Source organism: Rattus norvegicus, chromosome X (assembly GCF_021556685.1).
Source record: "Rattus norvegicus strain SHRSP/BbbUtx chromosome X, alternate assembly SHRSP_T2T, whole genome shotgun sequence".
Lineage (NCBI taxonomy): Eukaryota > Metazoa > Chordata > Mammalia > Rodentia > Muridae > Rattus > Rattus norvegicus.
In genome coordinates this window covers 134,575,501-134,594,242 of record NC_141554.1, presented here as the reverse complement: position 1 = coordinate 134,594,242, position 18,742 = coordinate 134,575,501, and the positions used below count along the sequence as shown (strand labels likewise).

At 35.5% G+C, this 18,742-nt stretch overlaps 1 pseudogene; it reads right to left on the bottom strand.

The window, feature by feature from the left end:
* Nucleotides 1-16,840: 16,840 nt before the first annotated feature.
* On the bottom strand, nucleotides 16,841-18,059 carry LOC147998364 (high mobility group protein B1 pseudogene; annotated as a pseudogene).
* Between the last annotated feature and the right edge of the window lie 683 nt (nucleotides 18,060-18,742).

The following is an 18,742-nucleotide window of genomic DNA, read 5'->3' as shown; positions in this document are numbered from 1 at the left end:
CCTATTAAAATTCTTCTCATCTGAAACATCTAGAGCCAGACTTCCACAGTTAAAGTCACCCTCAGCAACAGTCTTCCATATTCCTACTAGGATAGTCCATGAAGTCCCACTTAAAGCATTTCACTGAAGTTCCAAATGCCACATTCCACCAAACCAAAGTATTGTATGGCCTATCACAGCAATACCCCATCCCTGGTACCAACTTCTGTCTTAGTTATGGTTTTACTGCTGTGAACTGACAACAAAACCAAGGCAACTCTTAGACAAACATTTAATTGGAACTGGATTACAGGTTCAGAGGTTCAGTCCATCATGACAGGAGCATGGCAATGTCCAGGCAGATATGAGGCTGGAGGAGCTGAGTTCCAATTCTTGCTCCAAAGGCAATTAGAGGAAGACTGGCTTCTAGGCAGCTAAGATGAGGGTTTTAAAGCCCAAGCCTACAGTGGCACATCTACTTCAACAAGGCTGCATCTCCAAATTGTGCCACTACCTGGGCTAGAGATACTCAAACCACCACAAAGAGTCTTTCTTCAGAACTTTATTACTCAAAATACGTGCCATTAAAAGTTTTGCTTATTTGGAATCTCTAGAAAGGTACAAAATTTGCCCTAATCCTAAAAATACAGATAGTTACTAAATAGTAAGTTTTATTAATTCATAAGACAACCAATGTTGGTAGAACCACCAAATGATTTGAATTGTAAGAATGAAAAAAACTGTAAGGAGTGATAGGATACAATAGCAAGTCTTTTCCATGTTATAACCAATAGCTGTCCATGAATGGGTGGATGAGAAAGATCTCCCCTCATGATAGATGAAAGAATTATGGGAAATAAATTCACAGAACCCATAAGAAGGGGGAAAGGAAGCAAAACAAGCAATCAAATGCATTGAAAGAAGGAAGTTTATAAATAAACTAATTGCATCGTGAAGACAATTAGACAACTATATTAGAAATAGAAATGTACTGACTACTGTTGTTCAACTAAACTATCATTGTGCCCATCTGTCTTATATAAATATTTATCTTTGCACGTATAGATAAATACCCCTTCCAGTCTCAATCAGGGAAGCTTTTCTTTGCAATGAATGGTAATGAATTCAGAGTCTCATGTTTTCTCAAGATTTTAAGAATAAATGATGACTGAGTATGTATCCCTAAACAGGACATTTGTTCCATCTATTCTAAGGTCCAGAAAAGAAGGGGAGAATGTACGAATGCAAAGTTAGATTGGATTAGAGACTGTGAAATATTCTTTTGCTGGGATGACACAGCAATTAGAAACATGGTCTCACAGCAACTTTCATTGTCTGTAATGTAATGACCTTCACAAGCCTGGGTATGCGAACAATCATAAGTCCAGGTATGTCTCATAGGGCCCACTCCTTTCTTCTGTTTAACCACTGGGGAGAGAATCACATTGTCTTCAGTTGTGTATGTACTGATAAGCCCACCAAGATCTAATGAAAACCTCGAAATAAATAGATATAGCCATAGTCCTAATTAAACTCAGTTGCTCACAAAACAAAATATATGAATGTAGGAAAGTGGGCAATGGATTTGTACAGAAGGTGGAAAATGGAGTAGTTTACAGTGGTTGGAGGGGGAAAGAGAATGTAGGGGATAATAATAATTAGAACACACTATATACATGCATGAAATTGTCAAAGTACAAGTTTATTGAAAGTTACAAATATATTTAAAAAATGGAAAAGTGAAAGGCATTAAAGAATTAAGATGATGTATTATGGGATTGGGAAAAACTCATTTAATTAATTTGCAGGCCAAAACACACACACACACACACACACACACACACACACACACACACACACACACACACCAAAAAACAAAACAAAACAAAAAACAAAACCACACCCCACCAAAAAAACAACAAAGCAGAACAAAACTTTGGTAACACTATTTTTGATATTTATAGAAGAATTAAAATAAAACAATAGCTGTATACTCATTTTTCCAATACCATGAACTATTTGTGACAGTATATTATATTCTAGGATATAAGATACATTTAAATTATTGTAGAGTAATAAATTTACAAAGTATATTATTGAGAAAAAGGGATTACACTAAAGCTAATTTAAAATGAAAAAATATTCTTAAATGTCTATACATTGAACAAATCATTTCTCAAATATCCATAGACATAGAATTCAGACAGGAAATTTAGCTACTTTTAATTCAGTGGTAATAGAAATATAACATACCTATATCTATATAGTAGCTCTGGGCTATTTTTCAGAAGGAAAATGTTGTACTGAATGAATATATAAGAAAAAAAGAAAGTTCTTAAATCAGTTATCTAAGCCTTTCTTGATAAATTTGGAACATGAATGTTTCGCAAAAATCTATGTTACAGGCTTAGTTGTCAACTTGATTATCATGGGAAATGGTGGAAGCTTCTAAAAGTTGACAACTAGTTGGAAGAATTCTAGTGGCATAGGACCATTCTCTTCAAGAGGCTATCAGAATCCTGATACAATTCTTTCTTTCTCTAATTTTCTACTCATCAAGCATGAGGTAAGCAACTTCTGTTTTCCAGGAACCCATTTTAATGAACTTCCTTGCTCTAGGCTCAAAAAGCAACTAAACAAACTGACCAAGGATTAAAAGCTGCAAAGCTGTGTGAAAAAATATGTTTTCCTCCCTTTAAATATGATCATTTAAGGTATTCAGTTACAGAAACAAAAAGCCGATCACCATAGAATTATTGAAAAATAGCAACTTAAATCTCAAGAAACATAGTAAAGTAATAGAATGAATAGTAGAATTAAATATATTTTATAAAAAGAATATGAAAAATACAACACAACTAGAATTATTTTTATTAAAGATAACTATTACTTTTCTAATCCTTTATTGATAATAATCCAGAAAACATGAGTTGGTCTTACGTATATGAAAGATGAAAGCACAATCCCCCTTTCAATCCCATTGCCACCAAATGATACTCAAAGAATATTTTTATAAATGTTTTTGAGGTCCTAGGTATAGAACTCTGGACCTTGTACTTCATCCTCTAGAGATTCTGACAGAAGAGATCGATAATTTAAAAACAAGATTTATTGGGGTGACTTACAAGTTATGGTCAGTGCCATAGCATGTTATTGCTGTGGAGAGACATCTTGATCAAGATAGCTCTTATAAAGATCAACATTTAATTGAGGTTGGCTTACAGTTTCAGAGATTCAATCTATTGTCATCATGGTGGAAAGCATGGCAGTGAGAAGGCAAACAAGGTGATGGAGAAGAAGAGGAGTGTTCTACATCTTCATAGAAAGGAAGTCAGAGCACATTGTCCTCCAGGCAGCTAGGAGGGCGGTCACCAAGTACACTCCCACAGTAATACACTTCTTGCCATACCTTGTAATAGTTTTTCTCTCTGGGCCAAGCATATTCAAACCACCACAATCTGACTATTCCATGAATGCCTGTCTGCTGATAGAGAGTTCAAGAATCTAGTACTGTTCAGTCCATGAGCCTGAATGTATTAATTAGTCTTCAGAATATTTCATAATCCCAAAGAAGTAGGCTCTACTACCAGTGAAGAGATGAACTTGTTATTAACAGTGAAGGTAAACTGGTAGACAACAAATGCTTCCTTTTTCTCTGTCCTTATATAGACTGCTACCTGGTGTAGCCCAGATTTATGTTGAAGCTTCTCAATATAAAAGATTGGTTTTTAAATTGGTTCTTCCCAACTTAAAAGATTCAATCAAGAAAAAACTAATCCCTCATAGGTATACTGAACCACTTGGGTTTTTGTTAATGCCAGATCTAGAAACTTGACAACCAAGAACAGCCATCACTGTTCTCAAATTCCCTAGAACACTGAACTACATTTCTACCACTGCAGCTAATTTTATGTATATAAAATTCAAGTTAGATGAAATGGACAAACTTTTTGAAATTAAGAAATTAATAATGACCCCCAGTGAATGGGATTCTTGGGGGGAGAGCGAAAATGGAGGGAGGATGGGGAGGGGAACACCCATATAGAAAGGGAGGGGGAGGGTTTAGGGGGATGTTGGCCTGGAAACTGGGAAAGAGAATAACATTTGAAATGTAAATAAGAAATACCCAATTTAATAAAGATGAAAAAAATAATAAAAAAAATCCAATTCCGAGCTTCACTTTCACTTGGAACAAAGACAAAAAAGAAATTAATAATTATCACTTAACAGGTAAGTGATGTGCACATTTCTATACCTGCTTTCAAAATATTACATTTGAAGAGATTGGACAGATTTAGAATAACATGAAGTATAAACTAATAGTATTATGATTTTGTCTCTAGACCAGGGCATTATTTTATAGTAGATAACAGTTAATTAAGAGACTCATCATCTCTGACAGTCCAGAGATTTGATTCCCTTTTGTAGAGACACCAGAAGGCTCAAATGTTTAAATAATTGAGATAAAAAATAAAAGATATCCAAGAAGTCTCATCAAAGTACCCTTACAGGGTGATCAACCACTTTTTTTTTATTAACTTGAGTATTTCTTATATACATTTCGAGTGTTATTCCCTTTCCCGGTTTCCGGGCAAATATCCCCCTAATCCCTCCCCCTCCCCGATCAACCACTTTCTGATTAAGACTGGAAGTCTGCACCACAGGACAGTACACATGCCTGATAATGCAAACCTGCCATAGCCTTTGGGAGCAGGAGGAGCAACCTACTATTCTCCTAAATGTTTGTGTTATCAAACTGCCTTCTAAATATTTATTTTATAACTAGGTACAAAGGAGTTCTCTTAAACTTCACTTTAAAAACTATATTTTCCATGGGGAATAGTCGAGACAAAGATATGTAACTGGCAAGTCAGCTGTATATTGACACCAAAAAAGGGAAAGGTGTTATGAGAAAATTAGACTAATAGCCTTCTTATACTTGATGTAAAAATCATTAAAAAAAACATTACCAAATCTAATTCGGACAAATTGAATAAGGATCAGATTTTGACTAAATGGAGAGGTGTATTTCTTGGAAATAGAAAGTTTGTTCAAGTGTTAAGTATCTGTTAGTTGAATTATCTGTAACTATATGTGGAAAATTCTACTCAATAGAGATAAAATGGACATTATTAATATTTTTCATAAAAATTATAGTCGAATAAGTTATGAAATATATCACCAATAAAAAAATCCCTACAACTAATATTCATGACCAAATTATTCTAATTATAACTGCTCTTTTAAGTCAGACATGAGATAGAAGGACCTACTGGCACCATTCCTATCCCATATCACATTGAGAGGCAACTAGAAAAAAAATAACAAAAACAAGTAAAAATAAAGTAAAGTGTTAGCAAAAATATACAATATTTTCTATATACAGATGATGTTTCTATATAGAAAATTCTTTAAATTTTACCAAAATTTTTAAAAACAGAAATCAGTTTATTATTCTTCTAACAAGAGTACAATAAAAACATTGTGTATTATATTTCAATTTTATACTGAAAAACTGTAAATTAAAGTATAAGGAAGATATATGTGTTATGAAAGCAGTGCAAATTCTCTAAAGCCTATGAAATATATGTATATTTATAAATCTAAATATAAGTGGAAGAAATAGAAGATAATATAAATCAATTAAGTTATATGCTATCTTTCTGGTTGTATCAACTTCAGTTTTTATGATACAATTTCTTTTCAAGTTGATTTGTAGTTTTATGCCAGCAAAATTCTAGTTCCAGGTGACTTTTAGAGATAATCACAAGGAGATTTTTAAAATATACAGTTAAAGCAGCAGAACCAGAGTAGCTAAAATTATTTTTGAAAATGAACATGTTAGGAGAACTCTATTACTTGATTTCAAAACTTATTCTCGGGTTGGGGTTTAGCTCAGTGGTAGAGCACTTGCCTAAAAAGCACAAGGCCCTGGGTTCGGTCCTCAACTCAAAAAAACAAAAAAAAAAAAAAAAAAAAAAAAAAAAAAAAAAAAAAAAAAAAAAACCAAAAACAAAAAAAAAAAAACAAAACTTATTCTCATTGTGCAATAATCAAAAGGGCACATGAACAAAATGAGAATGCAATGTGAAAATTTACTACTTGATATTTCGTCACTCCCACTGAACTCAGTACAAAACACACACACATAATGCACAACCGCATATGATCATATTAATACACATTATGAACCCTGAATGTAAACAATACTTTATTACTTAATTATAAGAATAAATCTGGGGAGAAAGTGCTGGTATACACCAGGACACCCATGATTCATATCATTTACAAAAATTTATCTCAGATTAAGTCACAGAAATTAAGCACAAGAGAAACAAACAAAAACCAAATATGTATGAGGCAACACAGTATTTACTGATTTCATTCATGGACAAAATTTTACAAAAGAGCATTGATTTTTTTAAATAAAAAATAGACTTTATCACATAAAATGCTTCATGAAATATAATGCTAAGGAAATTAAATGAGGTGCCTCAGACAAGGAAAAAAATATTTGCAAAGCCCATACCTGATAAAAACCACTCTCTCTGTAAGCTAAAAAGAGCTCTAAAAGAGATACTAATGAAAAGCCCATTTTGAAAATGGGCAAAGGATTTGAAGTGATGTTTCACTCAAGAGCACACTGGTATAGCAAAAGCACAGAAAAATGGTACTCGAAAATTCTATTTATTACAGAAACACAAAATTAAATTTCAATGATGCAGACTGTATGATTGAAGAAAATGAATAAATGACCCTCTGCTCAATCACCTGTTAAGGAGGGTGGATGCTCATACATCAGTGCTGGGAATGGAAAATGGCAGAATCACTGTGGAAAACAGGTTTTTTACACGTTTAAGTATACACTTGGTTTTAGGAAGGACATTGCTTCATAGTTTAGTCTGTCTTTTTAAATGTCTGATTCTGTCTCAATCTCCCAAATGCTGGAATTTCAAGCATGTGCCAACATGGCTGGCCTAATCATAAATTTTGACAAATGAGAAAATCATGGTTGAATATTGTTCATGCTGTCTTCTTTGTGAAAGAAGCTAAATGCCAAATTTTACATACTGTATTTGACATTTGTTTTATTTGGCATTCTGAAAAAGCCAAAACTATAGAAATAAGAAGGAAATCAATGGTTGCAAGGGTTTGGAGTAAGAGATTGATTAGGAAGAGACATGGGGGAGATTTATGGGCTGACAGGATTGTTCTTTTTCCTGAAGCTTGTGGTAGAGTTTGCAAGAACTTATTATGCCTTTGTAAAAATTCAAGGAACTGTGAAAGGAAAATGTAAATTATACCATTTGCAAATTGTACCTTCCTAAAACCAGCTTTTTAAAAAACCATGGCCTGTGGACTAGAAGCATTAGTATATCCTGAGGATTTATTTGCAATGCAAACTCTAGGGCAGCATCCTGGACCTAGTGAATTACAATCTGCATTTAAAAAGACACTTAAGTGACTCAAATGCATATTAGATTTTGACAAATACTGATTAAGAATCTGTGTGTTTTCCTTATGAACCACCTTTGAGTAACAATAAAAGATAAAGTAAGGAGTCATTCAGGCTGTTGTCCTACTCTTATGGATACAAGTTATGTGTCTTCATAGACACAGATGTTTTCAGACAATTAGGGGATGGTCTTAGGTGTCTTTCTGACAGTAAATGATTTTAGGGTATATGTGTTTCTGTCAGATATTTTTTGTTACTCGTTGGCTTTGATGCAACGATATGAGATGTGCAATGCAGTTTCATATTTAGCTTGCATCTGTTCTAAAATAAGCTGTAGTTGTGATTGACACACAGGCTACTTTTAGCACCAGAGAATTAACCTTATGTCTAAATAAAAACGTATTTAGTTATTTCAAAATATTTGTATGTGTGTGCATTTGGGCACATGTGAATGCAGGATTCCGCCAAGGCCAAAGGCCTTGAATGCCCTTAGAGTATTATAGAAGGTTGTGAGCAGACTGATGGGGGTGTTGGGAACCCAACTCTAGTTGTCTACAAGAGCAGTTTGCACTTTTAACCTTAGCCATCTCTCTAGCTTTAACCTTGCATTGAGGTTTGGTTAAACACTGAAGGTTAGCCATGCTCTCTTAGATCAGTTTATACTGGTTGCTTGATTCTAAGAATCCTTTTAAAACTTGTGTCAGGGAATTTAGGCCATAATCTTAATAGCCAAATAGTACAGAGAATGTTTGAAAAGATATTAAAATATACTCTATTTTGAGGTAAGACTTCAAATGCTAAAGTCTCATAAAGTTACATTAGTCTGAAAAAAAGTAAGATATTTTTGTAATGCTCTCAGAATATATAAAGTATATATTGTCTTTAAAAATTGACATGCAGCACTAACTTTTCAAAACTGAATTAGCCTGACAGCCATTTGCGGGGCCATGAGCTGGGAATAGTCTCTTTAGTACTGGTATATTTGCAGAGATGGAAGAGGCACTTTGACCTAAACTTCTAGTTCTAGAGTCTCTTAGGCTGTTTTCTCACACACTTGCCTATTTGACTCAAGCTGAATTAATTTTATATATTAAAGCACAATCGTGTATTCTGGTGTCTCTTTTAGAGGAAAATGAAATAATCCTAATGACTCAGGAACCGGGATTTTGTTGTAATTTTGTACTGTGCTTATTTCTGAATGTAGGAAAGGCAGGTGGTAGAGTCCTATAACCCAGCTTTACTGGGCCCTAGGACATTGCTATTTGGCATGGGATCCAACCATTTAGCTCAGAATACCAGAAAGCAATACTAGGTAACATATAATAAAGCACTCCGCAGGTATTATAGAATTTAGTTACTCAAAAAATCTAGATATGAAATCTTACAAAGGTAAGTGGTTGAACCTTTCGTTTTAAAAATGTTTTATGAAGTTGGAATATAATAACATCATTTTCTCCTTTTCTTTCCTCCTTCCTTCCCTTTCTGGTCTACTCTCAAATCCATGGCCTCTATTCTTTAATTGTTGTTATACACACACACACACACACACACACACACACACACACACACACACAGAGAGAGAGAGAGAGAGAGAGAGAGAGAGAGAGAGAGAGAGAGAGAGAGAGAGAGAGAGAGGGAGAGGGAGGAGGGGGGGAGAGGCACACGTTCTGAAATATGTAAATATAATCTGCTCAGTCTGCATACTGTTATTTGTAAGTATAAGTTTTTAGGGATACACACTTGGTATTGGATAACCAATTCGTGGGTTCTCCCATGGCAAAAACTGTTTCTCCTTGTCTCGCTATTCTTTAGTTGTTTATAGCTGTTTATCTAGGATTGAGGCCACATGAGACTTCTCACTTCTTTGTTACCACCTCTGGTAATGTAATACTTATTCAGCTCATACTTGGTTAATGAGCCTTTAGGTATAGATTCTTACATTTCTAGAGAAACAGTCTCACTCCAAACTTTTCTGATTCTTACAATGTTTCTATTCCCTCTTCTGCTATAATCCCTGAGCCTTAGCTGTACCAGTTGTGTTATAGAGCATTTCTTTTAATTCTATTTTTTTCAGGTTTTCATACATGTATGAATTATGTGCTGAGCATGATCCCCCTCATGCACTCATGTGAAGTTTTTTTGCTCAAACCCACCTGTTGAACTCTTTGTCCTACTAGACAATTTTGCTACTACTTTAGTAACTGATGGATATATCCTTATGTTTATATAAAATTGAAGAAACACAAATAAGATAAAATGTGACTGTCATTTTGTGATTGTTTTAATTCATTTAATATCTCCAGTTACATCATTTTTCTGGAAAAGACAAAACTTTAGTCCTTGTGGATGACAGTTCTACTATGTATATATGCTGCATTCACTTTTCTATCACCCTATTCATTTTTATTAACCATTTTGTTCACTTTTTAAATAATATATCCCTTCCAAATTACCCCTCCATAAATCTCTGATCCCATCCCTCTCTCCTGCTCCCCCTTGCCTCTATGAGGGTGCTCCTCCATCCATTCACCTACTCCTGCCTTATAACTGCTCTAGCATCCTCCTATGCTGTGGCATCAAGCTTCCACAGGACCAAGGGCCTCCCTCCCATTGATGTCAGACAAGGACATCCTTTGCTACATATGTATCTGGAACCCTGGATCCCTCCTTGTATACTCTTTTGTTAGTGATTTAGTCTCTAGAAGCTCTGGGCAGTCTGGTTATTTGATGTTGTTCTTCCAATGGGGTTGGAAACCCCTTCAGCTCCTTCAGTCCTTCCCCTAGCTCTTCGATTGAGGTTCTTGGGCTCAGTCCGATGGCTTTGAGTATCTGCATCTGAATTGGACAGAACCTCTTAGGGAAAAGCCATACCAGGCTACTGTCAGAAAGTGCTTCTTGGCATCATCAATAGTATCAGGGTTTGATGTCTGCAGATGAGATGGAACTCTATGTGGAGTGGTCTCTGAATGGCCTTTCCTTCAGTCTCTGTTCCCTTTTTTGTCCCTGTCTTTCTTTTGGGCAGGAACATTTCTGGACTAAAAATTTTGAGATGGGTTGGTGGCCCCAACCCTCAACTGGGGGCTGTGCCTATTTACTGGAGTTGATATCTAAAGGTTCTCTCTCTTCTTTATTGGGTATTTCAGCTAAAGTCATTCTTGAAGACCCAGCTATACCACTACTAGGCATATAGCCCAACGTTGCTCCAACATATAAAAATACATGTTCTACTATGTTTAGAGAAGCCTTATTTATAATAGCCAGAAGCTGGAAAAAACCCCGATGTCCCTCAACAGAAGAATGGATGTAGAAAATGTGGTACATTTACACAACGGAGTACTACTCAGCTATTGAAAACAATGACTTAATGAAATTCACAGGGAAATGGATGGAACTAGAAAATATCATCGTGAATGAGGTAACCCAGACAGAAATAATACACATAGTATGTACTCATTGATAAGTGGATATTAGACCAAAAGCTCAGAATACCCACAATATAACCCACAAACCATATGGAGCTTAAGAAAAAGGAAAACCAAAGTGTGAATGCACTGATCCTACTTAGAAGAAGGAACATAATGATCACAGGAGGAGGAGGGAGAAGCCTGGGAGGAAGAGAGGAGGGAGAGCTTAAAAGGGGAGGCAGTTAAGGTTTTAGAAGGGAAAGGAGAGACGTACAGAGGGTCAGGAAATAGAATAGAAATATATAGCAGTGTTGGATGTGGAACTGAGTGTAGTTGCTAGAAAGTCCCAGACAGCAGGGAAGCAAGAGGCTCCCAGTTTCCCTATCCTTATACACCTATTTTGTGTCCATAGTGTAGCTATTGCTGGTATGCTACTGTGCAATTCTTAGAAGAGATGAACAGAAAGACATCTGGGTGATCATAATTTTCATGTAGATTATTTTATTAACAGAACAATGGCAGAAATAAACATTAGTTGGGTTATCACAGTCACAAAATCAACGAATTGACATATATTTAATCATATAAGGAATGAAGACTTAGAGAACTGAATAAAGCATTAAAAATGGACCTGATCACCATTTTTCTATACCAGTAATTTTCAGATTTTATCAGTGTTTGGAAGTTATTGGCCCACTTTCGTTCAATTGAGTATTGGTTAAGGAAGTTAATGAAGGAATAAAAAATAAACTGTATGTGCTTTGTTTTAAACCAAATCTGGGTAAAGCATTCTTTAAAAATTGACCTGCTTATTCACTCGTAATATACATGTGCTATTTTCTGTGGATTTGATAAGGGTCTCTTTGCTGGGGTAAGGAGGGCAATATCCTTACTATTCATCAAAGACAATTGGCAATGAACCTGCCATAATCCTGAATTTAAAAACAAATGAAAACTACAGGGAAATAGGCGAATTTCACAAATGAAAATTTTAAGCTCTTATCTGAGCTCAGTCCCTATTTATTAGTTGTGGATTTTCCTTCTAAAGTACTATTACAATGTCTGACACAAAATACTTGTTTCATAAATAATAGTTAAGGCAGTTGGTTCTTAGGGGGAAAATGACTATTGATAGGTTAATTGAGTAAAATGGTACATAAAGCAGGATAGGTGTTACCTCTTTTAAATACAATAGAGATAAAATCCTTCACAATGTGTGCATCTCTAAAAAATAGCCTTAACTGGGTGGATATAACTTTCAGGATATGCTTCCAGATGGGAGCAAACAAGTTGAGTTTTCTGTAAGGATTTAAATCACTTACTTTAGGTGTGAGACTTATGCCATCTTGCATCATCTGCCTCCATCAGGAGTTCCATCAAGTGTAGAGCTAGGCTTCATTTTAGCAGCTTTTGAAATATGAGTTGGACTAACGACTGAGGGATGCTTTGCACACCATTAACTTTTCCAGGAACTTTGTTGAATGGTGACACCAATGTGATTCACTATTCCTTCAGAGATGTTTGCCTATCAGAACTGTCCTGCTTGATTGAACTCTAGCTTACTCACCAGAGTAATTGGAGGACATTTAAAGAATGATGATCCACATGCAGTCGAATACTTTATAGAAAATGTCTTGCTACCATAGTGTGTGCCATTATCCAGTATTCACCAAATTGAAGTCATGTTTACTTTTTTTTTTTTTGCGAGTTGGTGATTGCTGAAATTTCTAATTACAATGCAAAGTTCATTCTAGATATTTTGCCTTAAGTCTTCCTTCTATCTTATTATTATGTTCTGATCCTTAAAACAGAATGGGAAGAAAAATCCGTGTTTACACATGCATATGCACCAGATAGCTAAGAATGTCTAGAACAATTGGAAAACACATTAATGTCATTCAACAAGATCCCAAGAAATGTGAATAGTTTGCAAAACCTCATTTAATAATCCATCTAGTTTGTCTTATAAAAGGTGTTTCACAATAAGACTTGGCTCTTTGCCCTTGATTAAATGACTGATAGGTGCCAGGAACAGAAAATACATCTTGTATATTTCTTCCTATCAGAGACTATATTTTACTAAAGGGAAAAGTAAATCATGATGATTTTCATTTATGAAATAATAGGTAATGACATGGGTCAAATAAAAGAATTATCAAAAATGAATACCTTAGCTGGCTATGGTGGTATATACTTATAAAGGCCAGTAATTAGGATGTTGACATATCTTGAGTTACAGGCTAGTTTGGTACGTAGGGAGACTCTGTCTAAAAAGAAACATCCATTCTTTTTGGCATTTGTCACAAATGACTCCTGTTATCTATTACTTTAAATATAGATGGTGAGAAGGATTGCATATCACACATGTTGATAGATTGAGATTTTTTTTAAATTTAGAAGTTATTTTCTTCATTTTCATTCACTTTCTAGAAAGTTGTACATGATTTCCTTCCATAGCACATCTGCAAGTACACTCAGACCATTTCTTTAAATTTCATGTACCTAGACATTACTCGCTATCAAGATCTCCAGCCATCCTATGATGCAATCCTTTCTTCTCGTAAGGATATACTTTAAAAGCTATTTTTTTGAAATCTTGATGAAAGCAAGATTATAATCTGCATACTATCCACTAATAGTCTGTGATAAGTTATGAAACTGATGTATTCCTTGTGGCAAATGACATGAATTTTAGCTGTTTTGTAAAAACACTGGGCAATGGTAGCACGTGGCATTAATCCCAGCACTTGGGAGGCAGCGGGAGGTGGATCTTGGTGAATTTGAGGCCATTCTGCTCTGCAGAGTGAGTCCCAGAACAGACAGATTACTTGAGTTCAATTGCTAGGACTCATATGGTGGAATAAGAGGACTGTTTCAAATTGTCTTCTGACCTCTACATGTGTGTCACAATTCTTACACCCCTGACAATACAAAATAATAAATATTATATTTAAAAAAGTACCTTGGTAGTTATTTTATAAGTCAATTTGTATATATTATTAAATATAACATGGTGAATGGTAATTTGGGGAATATTATTTTTAAATTATCTGTGTATATATATGACTTGGATGTAATTCTTTGTTTTATGCACTAAGGCTATTGTGGGGTGACTTATCTTTATGTTTCAATTAGAACAAGAAAACATTTATTTTCAACTAGAGCAGAAAAGACCCCATAAACAGCCAATTTTTCTTTGTTTTTCTCCTTAATCTGGAACAACAGTACTAAACAATACTGTATTACTCAAGCCCTAGCCTCCTAGGAAATGGGTTGCACTCATTCAATATGAGTCTTCAAGTTTCCAGAGACTAAATCATTCCTTCTTCCAACAGGTCTCTGAAGATCTTTCCAACATCATTCCAGTGACATTTGCTTAATTATACATCATAATTATGTAACTACACATTGTAATTATATGATTACACATATTTACTCTCAATAGACAATTAGACCTAATCACTCTTAGCACTCAAATGCATGATGACAAAAAGTTACTTGGTGGAATTCGGGAGCCTGCAGAGAACAGGAAGTAAATGTTTGCGTGTCCCTTTGTATATAATAGTTTTCCTGACATTGGATGAGTAAGACAGCTTACAAGAATACTAAACAATGAGTGATGGAATATATTTTAATAAAGTTAATGAACATTAAGGAGTTGGAAGGTCATGTTTAAACTTTCAAAAACCAGAATATACATTTAAAAAACACTTTTTAAGGTATCATTACCTCATTTCTTTTTTCTCATGCCTCCTTCCAAAGCCTGTCATATACCATTCCTTGCTTTCTTCCAAATTTATAACCTATTTTGCATTAATTCTGTGTTATATGCATATATGCATATGTAAGGGCATATATTTCTAAATATAACCTTCTCAGTCTGTGTAATATTACTTGTATGTATGTTTTCAGGGATGAACATTTGGTATTAGATAATGAATGATGTGTTCTTCCTTAGAGAAGACTACACCTCCTACTTTCAGCAGTCCATATTTGCCTATAGTGTGTTCTTTGTGTAAGGTTGGTGCCTCATGGGTTTTCTCCTATCCACATTAACAAACTTCATATGGCTGTTCTTGTTTAGCTCACGTTTAGTCAGTCATACTGATCAGATACTATGGGTGTAGCTTGTGGATTTACAGTAGACAGAACTGCAAAGCAAACCCCCAAATTCTCTGGCTTGTACAATATCTCTACCTACTCTTTCACAGTGTTTCTTCAAATTTATTGTTTTTTTTTTTTTTTGTAAGTGTATCCACCTATAGTGGACTCCACAACCTTTCTTTGTGGTTAGTTGTGGTTTTTTGTGATGGTCATTGTCTTTTGCAAAGAGAAGTTTTCATGATGAGGGGCGAGGATTTCACTTACCTGTGGGTATAAGGGCATCTATTTAAAGCGTTCTTAGGGATTGGTTACTCTGATATAGTAAAGTAGCAATTGTAGGTTCCTCTCTAATAGCCATGACTTTAGTAACCCTGGGTAATTGGCTAGGTTTCTAGTACCAGTCCTGATTTCCCTCTTGTTGAGAGTGCTTTAAATTCAATTAAAGAGCTGTTGGGTATGATCAAGTAATGTATGCCCCTAATGAACCTGTATGGTTAATGTGCCATGGTGCTTATTGTCTCCATTCATAGATGTCACATATGGGTAGGCCCATTGGTTGTTTCTTTTCTTTGGAAACTTGCATGGCGCCTTCCAGTACCCTGAAGGCTGGTCCTCATGAAAGAGACATTCTAGTCAATTCTAAGTCAGGAAGTTCTGGGCCCAGGATATTAAGCCTGTAGGGTCTGTGAGAGTAGGGACTTACTTTCCAGCTCTGACAGTCAAGCTAGCTCAACAGCAAAAGACCTTATGATTAGTGAGTCTCTTGGACAACCCAACCAACAACACAAGACACCTTTTCATGGCTGATACAAGGGCGTTTGTTAGGTAATCTTTTGTTTGTGGAGGGATCGTTGTTAGCCCAGATGAGAAAATTTTATTTTAACTATATATGTATAATTATACACAGGGTGATGTATAATGTGCTTTTTAAAGAAAACCATATAGTCAATATTATGATGCCTTATGACTTTTTCAGACATTTTTTTCTGCTTTTTACCATGTTCCCCTTTTCTTCTGTAATTATCTCCCTCCATACCTCCCCAAAGAACATCTTCTCTTTCTAATTCCCCTGATCAGATAACCTATACCATGCTATGCCTTTCTCTACTGGTCTTAAACCCCTGATCCCAGAAATGGTCGTTTAATTATTCTTTTAATTTTACTTTTCATTTACCTTCCTGGTTTCGGTAGTGACTCCAGGTTATGTGGAGCTAGAAGCCTTGGATGAGAAAGAACATGTGATGTTTGTTTTCCTTAATCTAGATTACTTCACTAGGTGTGACCTTTTCAAATTCTATAGTTTTCCAGAAGATGATTATAGCTAAAGTGTATTCTACAGTGTATATGTACTACATTTTCACTATCTTTTCATCTGTTGGAAAATATTTATGTCATTTCCAATTCCTAGTTATTGTGCATATGGCAGCAGAGAAAATTCTGAGCAAGTATCTATGGAACAGAATGTTCAGACCTTCGAGCCTATGCCAAGGAATGGTAGAACTGGGCCATATAGTAGAAATGCTTTTAGGATTGTTTTAAAAAACTTCTCCACACTTATTTCAACAGTGACTCCAGTTTTGCAATCTCCAACAGTAATTGACAATTCTTTACCCCCACATCCTCTCTAGCCCTTTCTATCAGTTATTTTATTGATCTATGCCATTCTACAAGAGTTTGATGTCTCATAGTTGTTTTGGTTTGCATTTCCTAAATTGCTGTAGATAATTATTTTTCTTTTAAAATTTTTTTCATAGATTTTTTTCCCTTCAGAATTCTCTGTGTAAATCCCAGGCCTATTTTCAAAAGACTCATTTTGTTTATTGTGGTTTTTTGTTTTGTTCTTGACAATTTAGGTTTTGAGGTTTTAAGTATTCTTTTTTTTAAATAAAAAATGCATTTACTTAGAAGCATTCAGAATGTCAACAAAACAGCCGCAATTCTTTGCAATTACAGAGTGGTATTCAGTTAACAGAACAACAAGTATATTCACATAAGCTGCATCAGAGACAACTGAAGATTAAAAAAAAAGAAAAAAAGAGAAAAATACTTACTGTCCACATATATAACTAATTTGTGCTATGCATCCACAAGAACATGCTTTAAATTTCCATGCCAATTTATAATCCCCAGACTGTACCTGGCAAGGTTAGTGGTTATTGAAAATACCACCAGGACAGGGCTATCTAAAGACACATTTGGTAGTGCATTACCTATACAAAAAGACACTGTACAGTTTAAAAACAAATCTTACACAGCCTTACATTTCAATTTTTTTCTTTAAAAAGGAGTGAGTTATGTTCAGGGGTTTAGATGCTTTATAGACAAGAAAAAACCTGCACTACAAACAACCTCCTCCTCCTCCTCCTCCTCCTCCTCCTCCTCCTTCTCCTCCTCCCTTCTCCTCCTTCACCTTCTCCTTCTTTTTCTTCTTCTTCCTCCTCCTCTTCTTTAAATTCTTCCTCCTCATCGTCTTCCACTTCTTCCTCCTCATCGTCTTCCACTTCTTCCTCCTCATCGTCTTCCACTTCTTCCTCCTCATCGTCTTCCTCTTCCTTCTTTTTCTTGTGCTTTTCCTTTCCGCCTTGACCACCCCCCCCCTTTTTTTTTTTTGCTGGATCAGGTTTTCCTTTAGCTCTGTAGGCAGCAATATCCTTCTCATACTTCTCCTTCAGCCTGGTGGCCTTCTTTTCATAGGGCTGCTTGTCATCTGAGGCAGTGCTGTTCCACATCTCTCCTAGTTTCTTTGCAACATCACCAATGGATAAGCCAGAATGTTCGCCTTTGATTTTTGGGCAGTACTCAGAACAGAACAAGAAGAACGCTGAAGGAGGCCTCTTGGGTGCATTGGGGTCCTTGAACTTCTTTTTCGTCTTCCCTTTGTGGGTGATGTAGGTTTTCATTTCTCTTTCATAACGAGCCTTGTCAGCCTTTGCTATATCTTCAAATTTCCCCTTTTCTTTAGCAGATATGGTTCTCCACCTCTACGCACTTCTTGGAGAACTCTGAGAAGTTGACAGAAGCATCCGGGTGTTTCTTGTGCTCCTCCTTGCAGGTTTGCACAAAAATGCATATGAGGACATTTTGCCTCTTGGCTTCTTAGCATTACCTTTGCCCATGTTTAGTTGATTTTCCTCTTCGAGGCACAAAGTCTCCCAGTACCCGTCCAGCTCTTGCTTGCCCCACCGCTGTGTCTATGGAGCTCAATGTACTGCAATGGCTGTGGGAGTGGGAGCTAGACGCCTTTAAGTATTCTTATGTACTGAAGTATATATGTTCCCTCTCAGTTGTACAACTGACAAAGATTCTCTCCCATTCTATGAGATTTCCTCATCACCCAGTTGATTGTTTCTTTATCCATGTAGAAGCTTTTTAGTTTTATGAAGTCCCACTTGTCAACCGTTGGCCTTAAATTATTAGCAAGGGGAGTCTTATTGGGAGAGTTCTTTCCTGGACATATTCATCATGTTAATATTAGTAAAATGCTCTATATTATATGATTATTTGTGTTATTGTTGAGGTTACTCTTAATACAAATACAATCATGACTAAACAATATTAGAGTAAGACACAGAAGCATATACTCTTTTGCTTTATCTTTAAAGGCATTCATTACCTAATCCATTCATCCTTTAAATATTTGTGATGTTTTGGCTAGGTGCTATGATAGGAGTTGAACATTATTCTAAGTATTCATTTTCCAGTCAGCTCTCTTGTTCCTGGTCTTATTATATTTCTCTGTAGTACATAATATATACTCCCTACACTCATCAAAATACTTCCATTTGATATCTCACACACT